The following is a 13,640-nucleotide window of genomic DNA, read 5'->3' as shown; positions in this document are numbered from 1 at the left end:
ACCCAGCCTGTTCCTGTTCTGGACACCCCCTCCCCACGTGAACACTCCCTTCACCCCCCATCCCCCAAACACACGGGGAGGGGACATAGGGCGGCTCAGTTGGGATCAGAGGGGTGGCCTGGCCCAAACCAAACCTCCCTGTGTTACCTCTTGATCCCGCCGGGAAAAGGGCCACAGGCGTCCTCTCCTCTGAGTGCGGACCCCGCGGCGACCACGACTAAACACGCTCTCATCACTGCCTCTCTTGAGGCATGGGCCTCGGGACAAGGGCAGACAACACGAAAACATGGTGTCTTCTCCAATGTCTCTATCCGAGTGAGCTGGGAGGGGCAGTGACAGAATGTGGCTGCCTGGTTACCTGGGTTCCAGGCTCACTTGGGCTCCATTGTCAGCATGTGAGGTATGAGTTGAACCTGCAGTCCTTTGGTGCACAGGATGATGCTCCAACCCACTGAGCCATATCAGCCAGGGGTAGAGTAGGGTTTTTTATCCACGTTTGAACCTATGATAAATAAAACAAATATCCACACTCATAACATCCTTGTCAATACTGCTCAAAGAGTAGCATAACAAATTATAACGTGCAATTAAACACGTATGATATAAACGTGTGTGTTTCTGCAAGCCTTACATTGGGGCATCCATATTTTTACTAATGAGATAAATAGCCAGCAGATTTCTTTCGACTGTCTAAACCAGTGATGGCGAACCTATGAAAAGCATGTCAGCCGTGACACGGGAACTCATTTTTTGGCTGGATTTTTTCTTGTGACATGGCATGTAAATATGTAAAATAAGTATCAAAGATATAAGTCTTTGTCTTTTACTATGGTTGCAAATACCAGAACACATTTTTTTTTGAATATTTCTCTATGTGACACGGCACCAGACTTAAATTAGGATTTTTCAAAATTTCGCCACGCCGAGCTCAAAAGGTTCGCCATCACTGTCATAGTGACTGGTTGGGCAGTCATTCTGGTCGTTTCCATTGTTAGGGGCAATTTGAGTGTAAGCCTTTTATTATACGTGCTGATAGAGGCCCGGTACACGGGTGGGGGCTGGCTGGCCTGCCCTGATGGGGGCCCCGGATCGGTGTGGGAGTCCCTGCTGGAGGGGCCAGAGGCAGTTTTCTGGCGGCCCCACCCCAGACCAGGTTGGGGGACATCCCACTGGGTTGCGGGGTTGGCCGGGACGAGGGGCAGAGGCTATTCTGGTCTCTGGTCGTTCTGTTCAGTTGGCCATTTCGGTCGCCGGGCTCGTATTACATAGGATGAGCGTATGATTAGCATTATGAATGTTCGCAAAAGGATGGAAAAAATAAAATTATGTTTTCAAAGATGTAAATCATGTCTGTGACTTAGTAACATTTTAGTCGCATACTTATTGCTTTTGACAATTACATCCAGAGATATGAGATCTAAATTCATTAAACACTATGCAACACTACATATAAGGACCTGGCGAGTAACCTCAGTGGTTTGGGCATCGTCCACGACCCTAAAGTTTGCCAGTTTGATTCCTCATCAGGGCACATGTCTGGCATGCAGGCTCAATCCCCAGTATGTGGTGTGCAGGAGGCAGCCAATTGATGACCCGCTTTCACTTTGATATTTACCTATCTCCCTCTCCCTCTGTCTCTCTCTCCCACTCTCTCTCTCTCTCTCTCTCTCAAAAAAAAAAGAGTTTTCAAAAGGCACATATAAAAATGTCTACTCAACAGTGATTATGAATAGACTATGGACTATAAAAAAAAATCATTCTTTAAGCTTCTAAACAATTTCCACATGTTTTACAATGGGTGTATGTTACCTTAGCCATTAGAAATGAAACATTATATATTCTTGTATGAATGGATTTTGTACTTTTTCTGAGATGATATATAGATAGATAGATAGATAGATAGATAGATAGATAGATGGATAGATAGATGCTATTTTTTTTCTTTCTTTCTTGACATGCTGCCTAGTAAATCCGCTAACCCCTCTGCTGCCTCACTTTGTCCCCGGGACTGGTCCCCACCAGACAAGAAGCCTGTCCGTCTAATGGTAACAGTGCCCTCTCCCCAGAGTCCACAGTGTATAGCTCCAGTTTGGGGACATAGGGCATCTCTGAGATGTGCTGGTATGGGCACTGCCTCTACAAGGAGAGTGGTGATGCTTGATCAGCATCGTGACTGTAGGTCATGATCAGGAATGACACCGGTTCAAATAAAAAACAACAATTTTATTATTTAAAAGGGATTATACCGAGGAATGATGAAGGCCACCACCAGGCAAAAGAAAAGAATGAAAGCTAAACTGGCCCCAAGGCCTAAAGTAAGAAACAGATCAAAAAAGAAAGTACGCCATGGAGAACAGACAAACAAAATAAGAACAGCAAAGAAAACGGAGATCTCAAGGAGTGCGGGGGAAATGACTTTTTCCCTTGGGACAGCCTGGGCCGTTTCCCCAGAAGGCCCTGGAGTTGGTCCCTGCACAGGCAGCTGCTCTTCTGACTCAGGACCCTGCACGGGTCCCAGGGAGGGTTCTTCCTCCTCTGCTGGTGGCGCCTCAGTTCTGTCCGTGGCCGGCCCAGGCTCTGCCGCTGCAGCTGGAGAGGGGGCTGGAGCTGACAAGGGCTCTGAAGGTTCACCCGCCTCCAGCTCTGCCTCTGGCTCCTCAGGTGGGACTCTCGGTGTAACAACAGGAGCCTCACCTAACCCCTGGGCTGGTGCTGGAGTTGTGAGAGGAGAAAAAGTCACCCGCATGCCAGGATTCCCTTGTGCCCCCCAGACACAGCACACAGCTAGAGCCCGGGATCCACCACAGGGCGTCCTCCCCGCCCAGCCCACAGTCCAGCTGCTGGGGGGCCTGAGGCCAGTCTTTGCTCCCGGCCAGGCTCTGGGGTGCTCCCTGTGTGTCTGGCAACAATCCCTCCCCATAAGCTCACGTGGACCTCGCCACCCATCCCACCCCACCATCCCACCTTCTCACCCTTTGGCGCGGCCTCCTGGGGCTCCAGGTCTTGTCGCCTGCTGCGATGACCATAGCCCCAGCACTGCAGGGCCAGGCTGGCAATGGCCATCCGCCTGTGGGGACGGAGCTGCTTCGAGGCTGGACGCCTGTGGGGGCTGGGTGGCTCTGGTGGAGGGGGCCTCCTCCCTGCCCCCATGGGCACTGGTTCCCCTGACGCCCAGGTGGCCACACTCACTTCAGGCCTGCTTTGGCCTGAAGTGGTGTGGCTCACCGGCCCCTCCCTGCTGGGCGTGGGGCGGGGGTCTTCCTGGACCAGCTGCTGCTCCTCTTTGCCCGGCTGAGACCTCCTCTTGGCCTGGCTGGAGGTCTGCAATGACAGTGACCGGCAGCTGACTGGGAGGACTCAAGCCTGGCCCTAGTCACTGCTGCTTCTGCCCACTGGACCTACTGCTCCTGGATTGAGTCCAGCCCTGTGTCTACACAGACATCCACCGAGAGGAAAGGAGACTCACCTCCAGGGCTCAGGACAGACCTCGGGCAGAGGGCGCCACCCACACTCCACGTCCACCCAGCTAGCCTTGACCTGGGGTGTGGACATGATTGGTCCTGACACCCGAACCCAGCCTGTTCCTGTTCTGGACACCCCCTCCCCACGTGAACACTCCCTTCACCCCCCATCCCCCAAACACACGGGGAGGGGACATAGGGCGGCTCAGTTGGGATCAGAGGGGTGGCCTGGCCCAAACCAAACCTCCCTGTGTTACCTCTTGATCCCGCCGGGAAAAGGGCCACAGGCGTCCTCTCCTCTGAGTGCGGACCCCGCGGCGACCACGACTAAACACGCTCTCATCACTGCCTCTCTTGAGGCATGGGCCTCGGGACAAGGGCAGACAACACGAAAACATGGTGTCTTCTCCAATGTCTCTATCCGAGTGAGCTGGGAGGGGCAGTGACAGAATGTGGCTGCCTGGTTACCTGGGTTCCAGGCTCACTTGGGCTCCATTGTCAGCATGTGAGGTATGAGTTGAACCTGCAGTCCTTTGGTGCACAGGATGATGCTCCAACCCACTGAGCCATATCAGCCAGGGGTAGAGTAGGGTTTTTTATCCACGTTTGAACCTATGATAAATAAAACAAATATCCACACTCATAACATCCTTGTCAATACTGCTCAAAGAGTAGCATAACAAATTATAACGTGCAATTAAACACGTATGATATAAACGTGTGTGTTTCTGCAAGCGTTACATTGGGGCATCCATATTTTTACTAATGAGATAAATAGCCAGCAGATTTCTTTCGACTGTCTAAACCAGTGATGGCGAACCTATGAAAAGCATGTCAGCCGTGACACGGGAACTCATTTTTTGGCTGGATTTTTTCTTGTGACATGGCATGTAAATATGTAAAATAAGTATCAAAGATATAAGTCTTTGTCTTTTACTATGGTTGCAAATACCAGAACACATTTTTTTTTGAATATTTCTCTATGTGACACGGCACCAGACTTAAATTAGGATTTTTCAAAATTTCGCCACGCCGAGCTCAAAAGGTTCGCCATCACTGTCATAGTGACTGGTTGGGCAGTCATTCTGGTCGTTTCCATTGTTAGGGGCAATTTGAGTGTAAGCCTTTTATTATACGTGCTGATAGAGGCCCGGTACACGGGTGGGGGCTGGCTGGCCTGCCCTGATGGGGGCCCCGGATCGGTGTGGGAGTCCCTGCTGGAGGGGCCAGAGGCAGTTTTCTGGCGGCCCCACCCCAGACCAGGTTGGGGGACATCCCACTGGGTTGCGGGGTTGGCCGGGACGAGGGGCAGAGGCTATTCTGGTCTCTGGTCGTTCTGTTCAGTTGGCCATTTCGGTCGCCGGGCTCGTATTACATAGGATGAGCGTATGATTAGCATTATGAATGTTCGCAAAAGGATGGAAAAAATAAAATTATGTTTTCAAAGATGTAAATCATGTCTGTGACTTAGTAACATTTTAGTCGCATACTTATTGCTTTTGACAATTACATCCAGAGATATGAGATCTAAATTCATTAAACACTATGCAACACTACATATAAGGACCTGGCGAGTAACCTCAGTGGTTTGGGCATCGTCCACGACCCTAAAGTTTGCCAGTTTGATTCCTCATCAGGGCACATGTCTGGCATGCAGGCTCAATCCCCAGTATGTGGTGTGCAGGAGGCAGCCAATTGATGACCCGCTTTCACTTTGATATTTACCTATCTCCCTCTCCCTCTGTCTCTCTCTCCCACTCTCTCTCTCTCTCTCTCTCAAAAAAAAAAGAGTTTTCAAAAGGCACATATAAAAATGTCTACTCAACAGTGATTATGAATAGACTATGGACTATAAAAAAAAAATCATTCTTTAAGCTTCTAAACAATTTCCACATGTTTTACAATGGGTATATGTTACCTTAGCCATTAGAAATGAAACATTATATATTCTTGTATGAATGGATTTTGTACTTTTTCTGAGATGATATATAGATAGATAGATAGATAGATAGATAGATAGATGGATAGATAGATGCTATTTTTTTTTCTTTCTTTCTTGACATGCTGCCTAGTAAATCCGCTAACCCCTCTGCTGCCTCACTTTGTCCCCGGGACTGGTCCCCACCAGACAAGAAGCCTGTCCGTCTAATGGTAACAGTGCCCTCTCCCCAGAGTCCACAGTGTATAGCTCCAGTTTGGGGACATAGGGCATCTCTGAGATGTGCTGGTATGGGCACTGCCTCTACAAGGGGAGAGGTGATGCTTGATCAGCATCGTGACTGTAGGTCATGATCAGGAATGACACCGGTTCAAATAAAAAACAACAATTTTATTATTTAAAAGGGATTATACCGAGGAATGATGAAGGCCACCACCAGGCAAAAGAAAAGAATGAAAGCTAAACTGGCCCCAAGGCCTAAAGTAAGAAACAGATCAAAAAAGAAAGTACGCCATGGAGAACAGACAAACAAAATAAGAACAGCAAAGAAAATGGAGATCTCAAGGAGTGCGGGGGAAATGACTTTTTCCCTTGGGACAGCCTGGGCCGTTTCCCCAGAAGGCCCTGGAGTTGGTCCCTGCACAGGCAGCTGCTCTTCTGACTCAGGACCCTGCACGGGTCCCAGGGAGGGTTCTTCCTCCTCTGCTGGTGGCGCCTCAGTTCTGTCCGTGGCCGGCCCAGGCTCTGCCGCTGCAGCTGGAGAGGGGGCTGGAGCTGACAAGGGCTCTGAAGGTTCACCCGCCTCCAGCTCTGCCTCTGGCTCCTCAGGTGGGACTCTCGGTGTAACAACAGGAGCCTCACCTAACCCCTGGGCTGGTGCTGGAGTTGTGAGAGGAGAAAAAGTCACCCGCATGCCAGGATTCCCTTGTGCCCCCCAGACACAGCACACAGCTAGAGCCCGGGATCCACCACAGGGCGTCCTCCCCGCCCAGCCCACAGTCCAGCTGCTGGGGGGCCTGAGGCCAGTCTTTGCTCCCGGCCAGGCTCTGGGGTGCTCCCTGTGTGTCTGGCAACAATCCCTCCCCATAAGCTCACGTGGACCTCGCCACCCATCCCACCCCACCATCCCACCTTCTCACCCTTTGGCGCGGCCTCCTGGGGCTCCAGGTCTTGTCGCCTGCTGCGATGACCATAGCCCCAGCACTGCAGGGCCAGGCTGGCAATGGCCATCCGCCTGTGGGGACGGAGCTGCTTCGAGGCTGGACGCCTGTGGGGGCTGGGTGGCTCTGGTGGAGGGGGCCTCCTCCCTGCCCCCATGGGCACTGGTTCCCCTGACGCCCAGGTGGCCACACTCACTTCAGGCCTGCTTTGGCCTGAAGTGGTGTGGCTCACCGGCCCCTCCCTGCTGGGCGTGGGGCGGGGGTCTTCCTGGACCAGCTGCTGCTCCTCTTTGCCCGGCTGAGACCTCCTCTTGGCCTGGCTGGAGGTCTGCAATGACAGTGACCGGCAGCTGACTGGGAGGACTCAAGCCTGGCCCTAGTCACTGCTGCTTCTGCCCACTGGACCTACTGCTCCTGGATTGAGTCCAGCCCTGTGTCTACACAGACATCCACCGAGAGGAAAGGAGACTCACCTCCAGGGCTCAGGACAGACCTCGGGCAGAGGGCGCCACCCACACTCCACGTCCACCCAGCTAGCCTTGACCTGGGGTGTGGACATGATTGGTCCTGACACCCGAACCCAGCCTGTTCCTGTTCTGGACACCCCCTCCCCACGTGAACACTCCCTTCACCCCCCATCCCCCAAACACACGGGGAGGGGACATAGGGCGGCTCAGTTGGGATCAGAGGGGTGGCCTGGCCCAAACCAAACCTCCCTGTGTTACCTCTTGATCCCGCCGGGAAAAGGGCCACAGGCGTCCTCTCCTCTGAGTGCGGACCCCGCGGCGACCACGACTAAACACGCTCTCATCACTGCCTCTCTTGAGGCATGGGCCTCGGGACAAGGGCAGACAACACGAAAACATGGTGTCTTCTCCAATGTCTCTATCCGAGTGAGCTGGGAGGGGCAGTGACAGAATGTGGCTGCCTGGTTACCTGGGTTCCAGGCTCACTTGGGCTCCATTGTCAGCATGTGAGGTATGAGTTGAACCTGCAGTCCTTTGGTGCACAGGATGATGCTCCAACCCACTGAGCCATATCAGCCAGGGGTAGAGTAGGGTTTTTTATCCACGTTTGAACCTATGATAAATAAAACAAATATCCACACTCATAACATCCTTGTCAATACTGCTCAAAGAGTAGCATAACAAATTATAACGTGCAATTAAACACGTATGATATAAACGTGTGTGTTTCTGCAAGCCTTACATTGGGGCATCCATATTTTTACTAATGAGATAAATAGCCAGCAGATTTCTTTCGACTGTCTAAACCAGTGATGGCGAACCTATGAAAAGCATGTCAGCCGTGACACGGGAACTCATTTTTTGGCTGGATTTTTTCTTGTGACATGGCATGTAAATATGTAAAATAAGTATCAAAGATATAAGTCTTTGTCTTTTACTATGGTTGCAAATACCAGAACACATTTTTTTTTGAATATTTCTCTATGTGACACGGCACCAGACTTAAATTAGGATTTTTCAAAATTTCGCCACGCCGAGCTCAAAAGGTTCGCCATCACTGTCATAGTGACTGGTTGGGCAGTCATTCTGGTCGTTTCCATTGTTAGGGGCAATTTGAGTGTAAGCCTTTTATTATACGTGCTGATAGAGGCCCGGTACACGGGTGGGGGCTGGCTGGCCTGCCCTGATGGGGGCCCCGGATCGGTGTGGGAGTCCCTGCTGGAGGGGCCAGAGGCAGTTTTCTGGCGGCCCCACCCCAGACCAGGTTGGGGGACATCCCACTGGGTTGCGGGGTTGGCCGGGACGAGGGGCAGAGGCTATTCTGGTCTCTGGTCGTTCTGTTCAGTTGGCCATTTCGGTCGCCGGGCTCGTATTACATAGGATGAGCGTATGATTAGCATTATGAATGTTCGCAAAAGGATGGAAAAAATAAAATTATGTTTTCAAAGATGTAAATCATGTCTGTGACTTAGTAACATTTTAGTCGCATACTTATTGCTTTTGACAATTACATCCAGAGATATGAGATCTAAATTCATTAAACACTATGCAACACTACATATAAGGACCTGGCGAGTAACCTCAGTGGTTTGGGCATCGTCCACGACCCTAAAGTTTGCCAGTTTGATTCCTCATCAGGGCACATGTCTGGCATGCAGGCTCAATCCCCAGTATGTGGTGTGCAGGAGGCAGCCAATTGATGACCCGCTTTCACTTTGATATTTACCTATCTCCCTCTCCCTCTGTCTCTCTCTCCCACTCTCTCTCTCTCTCTCTCTCTCAAAAAAAAAAGAGTTTTCAAAAGGCACATATAAAAATGTCTACTCAACAGTGATTATGAATAGACTATGGACTATAAAAAAAAATCATTCTTTAAGCTTCTAAACAATTTCCACATGTTTTACAATGGGTGTATGTTACCTTAGCCATTAGAAATGAAACATTATATATTCTTGTATGAATGGATTTTGTACTTTTTCTGAGATGATATATAGATAGATAGATAGATAGATAGATAGATAGATGGATAGATAGATGCTATTTTTTTTTCTTTCTTTCTTGACATGCTGCCTAGTAAATCCGCTAACCCCTCTGCTGCCTCACTTTGTCCCCGGGACTGGTCCCCACCAGACAAGAAGCCTGTCCGTCTAATGGTAACAGTGCCCTCTCCCCAGAGTCCACAGTGTATAGCTCCAGTTTGGGGACATAGGGCATCTCTGAGATGTGCTGGTATGGGCACTGCCTCTACAAGGAGAGTGGTGATGCTTGATCAGCATCGTGACTGTAGGTCATGATCAGGAATGACACCGGTTCAAATAAAAAACAACAATTTTATTATTTAAAAGGGATTATACCGAGGAATGATGAAGGCCACCACCAGGCAAAAGAAAAGAATGAAAGCTAAACTGGCCCCAAGGCCTAAAGTAAGAAACAGATCAAAAAAGAAAGTACGCCATGGAGAACAGACAAACAAAATAAGAACAGCAAAGAAAACGGAGATCTCAAGGAGTGCGGGGGAAATGACTTTTTCCCTTGGGACAGCCTGGGCCGTTTCCCCAGAAGGCCCTGGAGTTGGTCCCTGCACAGGCAGCTGCTCTTCTGACTCAGGACCCTGCACGGGTCCCAGGGAGGGTTCTTCCTCCTCTGCTGGTGGCGCCTCAGTTCTGTCCGTGGCCGGCCCAGGCTCTGCCGCTGCAGCTGGAGAGGGGGCTGGAGCTGACAAGGGCTCTGAAGGTTCACCCGCCTCCAGCTCTGCCTCTGGCTCCTCAGGTGGGACTCTCGGTGTAACAACAGGAGCCTCACCTAACCCCTGGGCTGGTGCTGGAGTTGTGAGAGGAGAAAAAGTCACCCGCATGCCAGGATTCCCTTGTGCCCCCCAGACACAGCACACAGCTAGAGCCCGGGATCCACCACAGGGCGTCCTCCCCGCCCAGCCCACAGTCCAGCTGCTGGGGGGCCTGAGGCCAGTCTTTGCTCCCGGCCAGGCTCTGGGGTGCTCCCTGTGTGTCTGGCAACAATCCCTCCCCATAAGCTCACGTGGACCTCGCCACCCATCCCACCCCACCATCCCACCTTCTCACCCTTTGGCGCGGCCTCCTGGGGCTCCAGGTCTTGTCGCCTGCTGCGATGACCATAGCCCCAGCACTGCAGGGCCAGGCTGGCAATGGCCATCCGCCTGTGGGGACGGAGCTGCTTCGAGGCTGGACGCCTGTGGGGGCTGGGTGGCTCTGGTGGAGGGGGCCTCCTCCCTGCCCCCATGGGCACTGGTTCCCCTGACGCCCAGGTGGCCACACTCACTTCAGGCCTGCTTTGGCCTGAAGTGGTGTGGCTCACCGGCCCCTCCCTGTTGGGCGTGGGGCGGGGGTCTTCCTGGACCAGCTGCTGCTCCTCTTTGCCCGGCTGAGACCTCCTCTTGGCCTGGCTGGAGGTCTGCAATGACAGTGACCGGCAGCTGACTGGGAGGACTCAAGCCTGGCCCTAGTCACTGCTGCTTCTGCCCACTGGACCTACTGCTCCTGGATTGAGTCCAGCCCTGTGTCTACACAGACATCCACCGAGAGGAAAGGAGACTCACCTCCAGGGCTCAGGACAGACCTCGGGCAGAGGGCGCCACCCACACTCCACGTCCACCCAGCTAGCCTTGACCTGGGGTGTGGACATGATTGGTCCTGACACCCGAACCCAGCCTGTTCCTGTTCTGGACACCCCCTCCCCACGTGAACACTCCCTTCACCCCCCATCCCCCAAACACACGGGGAGGGGACATAGGGCGGCTCAGTTGGGATCAGAGGGGTGGCCTGGCCCAAACCAAACCTCCCTGTGTTACCTCTTGATCCCGCCGGGAAAAGGGCCACAGGCGTCCTCTCCTCTGAGTGCGGACCCCGCGGCGACCACGACTAAACACGCTCTCATCACTGCCTCTCTTGAGGCATGGGCCTCGGGACAAGGGCAGACAACACGAAAACATGGTGTCTTCTCCAATGTCTCTATCCGAGTGAGCTGGGAGGGGCAGTGACAGAATGTGGCTGCCTGGTTACCTGGGTTCCAGGCTCACTTGGGCTCCATTGTCAGCATGTGAGGTATGAGTTGAACCTGCAGTCCTTTGGTGCACAGGATGATGCTCCAACCCACTGAGCCATATCAGCCAGGGGTAGAGTAGGGTTTTTTATCCACGTTTGAACCTATGATAAATAAAACAAATATCCACACTCATAACATCCTTGTCAATACTGCTCAAAGAGTAGCATAACAAATTATAACGTGCAATTAAACACGTATGATATAAACGTGTGTGTTTCTGCAAGCCTTACATTGGGGCATCCATATTTTTACTAATGAGATAAATAGCCAGCAGATTTCTTTCGACTGTCTAAACCAGTGATGGCGAACCTATGAAAAGCATGTCAGCCGTGACACGGGAACTCATTTTTTGGCTGGATTTTTTCTTGTGACATGGCATGTAAATATGTAAAATAAGTATCAAAGATATAAGTCTTTGTCTTTTACTATGGTTGCAAATACCAGAACACATTTTTTTTTGAATATTTCTCTATGTGACACGGCACCAGACTTAAATTAGGATTTTTCAAAATTTCGCCACGCCGAGCTCAAAAGGTTCGCCATCACTGTCATAGTGACTGGTTGGGCAGTCATTCTGGTCGTTTCCATTGTTAGGGGCAATTTGAGTGTAAGCCTTTTATTATACGTGCTGATAGAGGCCCGGTACACGGGTGGGGGCTGGCTGGCCTGCCCTGATGGGGGCCCCGGATCGGTGTGGGAGTCCCTGCTGGAGGGGCCAGAGGCAGTTTTCTGGCGGCCCCACCCCAGACCAGGTTGGGGGACATCCCACTGGGTTGCGGGGTTGGCCGGGACGAGGGGCAGAGGCTATTCTGGTCTCTGGTCGTTCTGTTCAGTTGGCCATTTCGGTCGCCGGGCTCGTATTACATAGGATGAGCGTATGATTAGCATTATGAATGTTCGCAAAAGGATGGAAAAAATAAAATTATGTTTTCAAAGATGTAAATCATGTCTGTGACTTAGTAACATTTTAGTCGCATACTTATTGCTTTTGACAATTACATCCAGAGATATGAGATCTAAATTCATTAAACACTATGCAACACTACATATAAGGACCTGGCGAGTAACCTCAGTGGTTTGGGCATCGTCCACGACCCTAAAGTTTGCCAGTTTGATTCCTCATCAGGGCACATGTCTGGCATGCAGGCTCAATCCCCAGTATGTGGTGTGCAGGAGGCAGCCAATTGATGACCCGCTTTCACTTTGATATTTACCTATCTCCCTCTCCCTCTGTCTCTCTCTCCCACTCTCTCTCTCTCTCTCTCTCAAAAAAAAAAGAGTTTTCAAAAGGCACATATAAAAATGTCTACTCAACAGTGATTATGAATAGACTATGGACTATAAAAAAAAAATCATTCTTTAAGCTTCTAAACAATTTCCACATGTTTTACAATGGGTATATGTTACCTTAGCCATTAGAAATGAAACATTATATATTCTTGTATGAATGGATTTTGTACTTTTTCTGAGATGATATATAGATAGATAGATAGATAGATAGATAGATAGATAGATGGATAGATAGATGCTATTTTTTTTTCTTTCTTTCTTGACATGCTGCCTAGTAAATCCGCTAACCCCTCTGCTGCCTCACTTTGTCCCCGGGACTGGTCCCCACCAGACAAGAAGCCTGTCCGTCTAATGGTAACAGTGCCCTCTCCCCAGAGTCCACAGTGTATAGCTCCAGTTTGGGGACATAGGGCATCTCTGAGATGTGCTGGTATGGGCACTGCGTCTACAAGGGGAGAGGTGATGCTTGATCAGCATCGTGACTGTAGGTCATGATCAGGAATGACACCGGTTCAAATAAAAAACAACAATTTTATTATTTAAAAGGGATTATACCGAGGAATGATGAAGGCCACCACCAGGCAAAAGAAAAGAATGAAAGCTAAACTGGCCCCAAGGCCTAAAGTAAGAAACAGATCAAAAAAGAAAGTACGCCATGGAGAACAGACAAACAAAATAAGAACAGCAAAGAAAATGGAGATCTCAAGGAGTGCGGGGGAAATGACTTTTTCCCTTGGGACAGCCTGGGCCGTTTCCCCAGAAGGCCCTGGAGTTGGTCCCTGCACAGGCAGCTGCTCTTCTGACTCAGGACCCTGCACGGGTCCCAGGGAGGGTTCTTCCTCCTCTGCTGGTGGCGCCTCAGTTCTGTCCGTGGCCGGCCCAGGCTCTGCCGCTGCAGCTGGAGAGGGGGCTGGAGCTGACAAGGGCTCTGAAGGTTCACCCGCCTCCAGCTCTGCCTCTGGCTCCTCAGGTGGGACTCTCGGTGTAACAACAGGAGCCTCACCTAACCCCTGGGCTGGTGCTGGAGTTGTGAGAGGAGAAAAAGTCACCCGCATGCCAGGATTCCCTTGTGCCCCCCAGACACAGCACACAGCTAGAGCCCGGGATCCACCACAGGGCGTCCTCCCCGCCCAGCCCACAGTCCAGCTGCTGGGGGGCCTGAGGCCAGTCTTTGCTCCCGGCCAGGCTCTGGGGTGCTCCCTGTGTGTCTGGCAACAATCCCTCCCCATAAGCTCACGTGGAC

Source organism: Myotis daubentonii, chromosome 2 (genome assembly GCF_963259705.1).
Source record: "Myotis daubentonii chromosome 2, mMyoDau2.1, whole genome shotgun sequence".
Taxonomy (NCBI): domain Eukaryota; kingdom Metazoa; phylum Chordata; class Mammalia; order Chiroptera; family Vespertilionidae; genus Myotis; species Myotis daubentonii.
Note: the sequence above shows the minus strand (reverse complement) of the source record.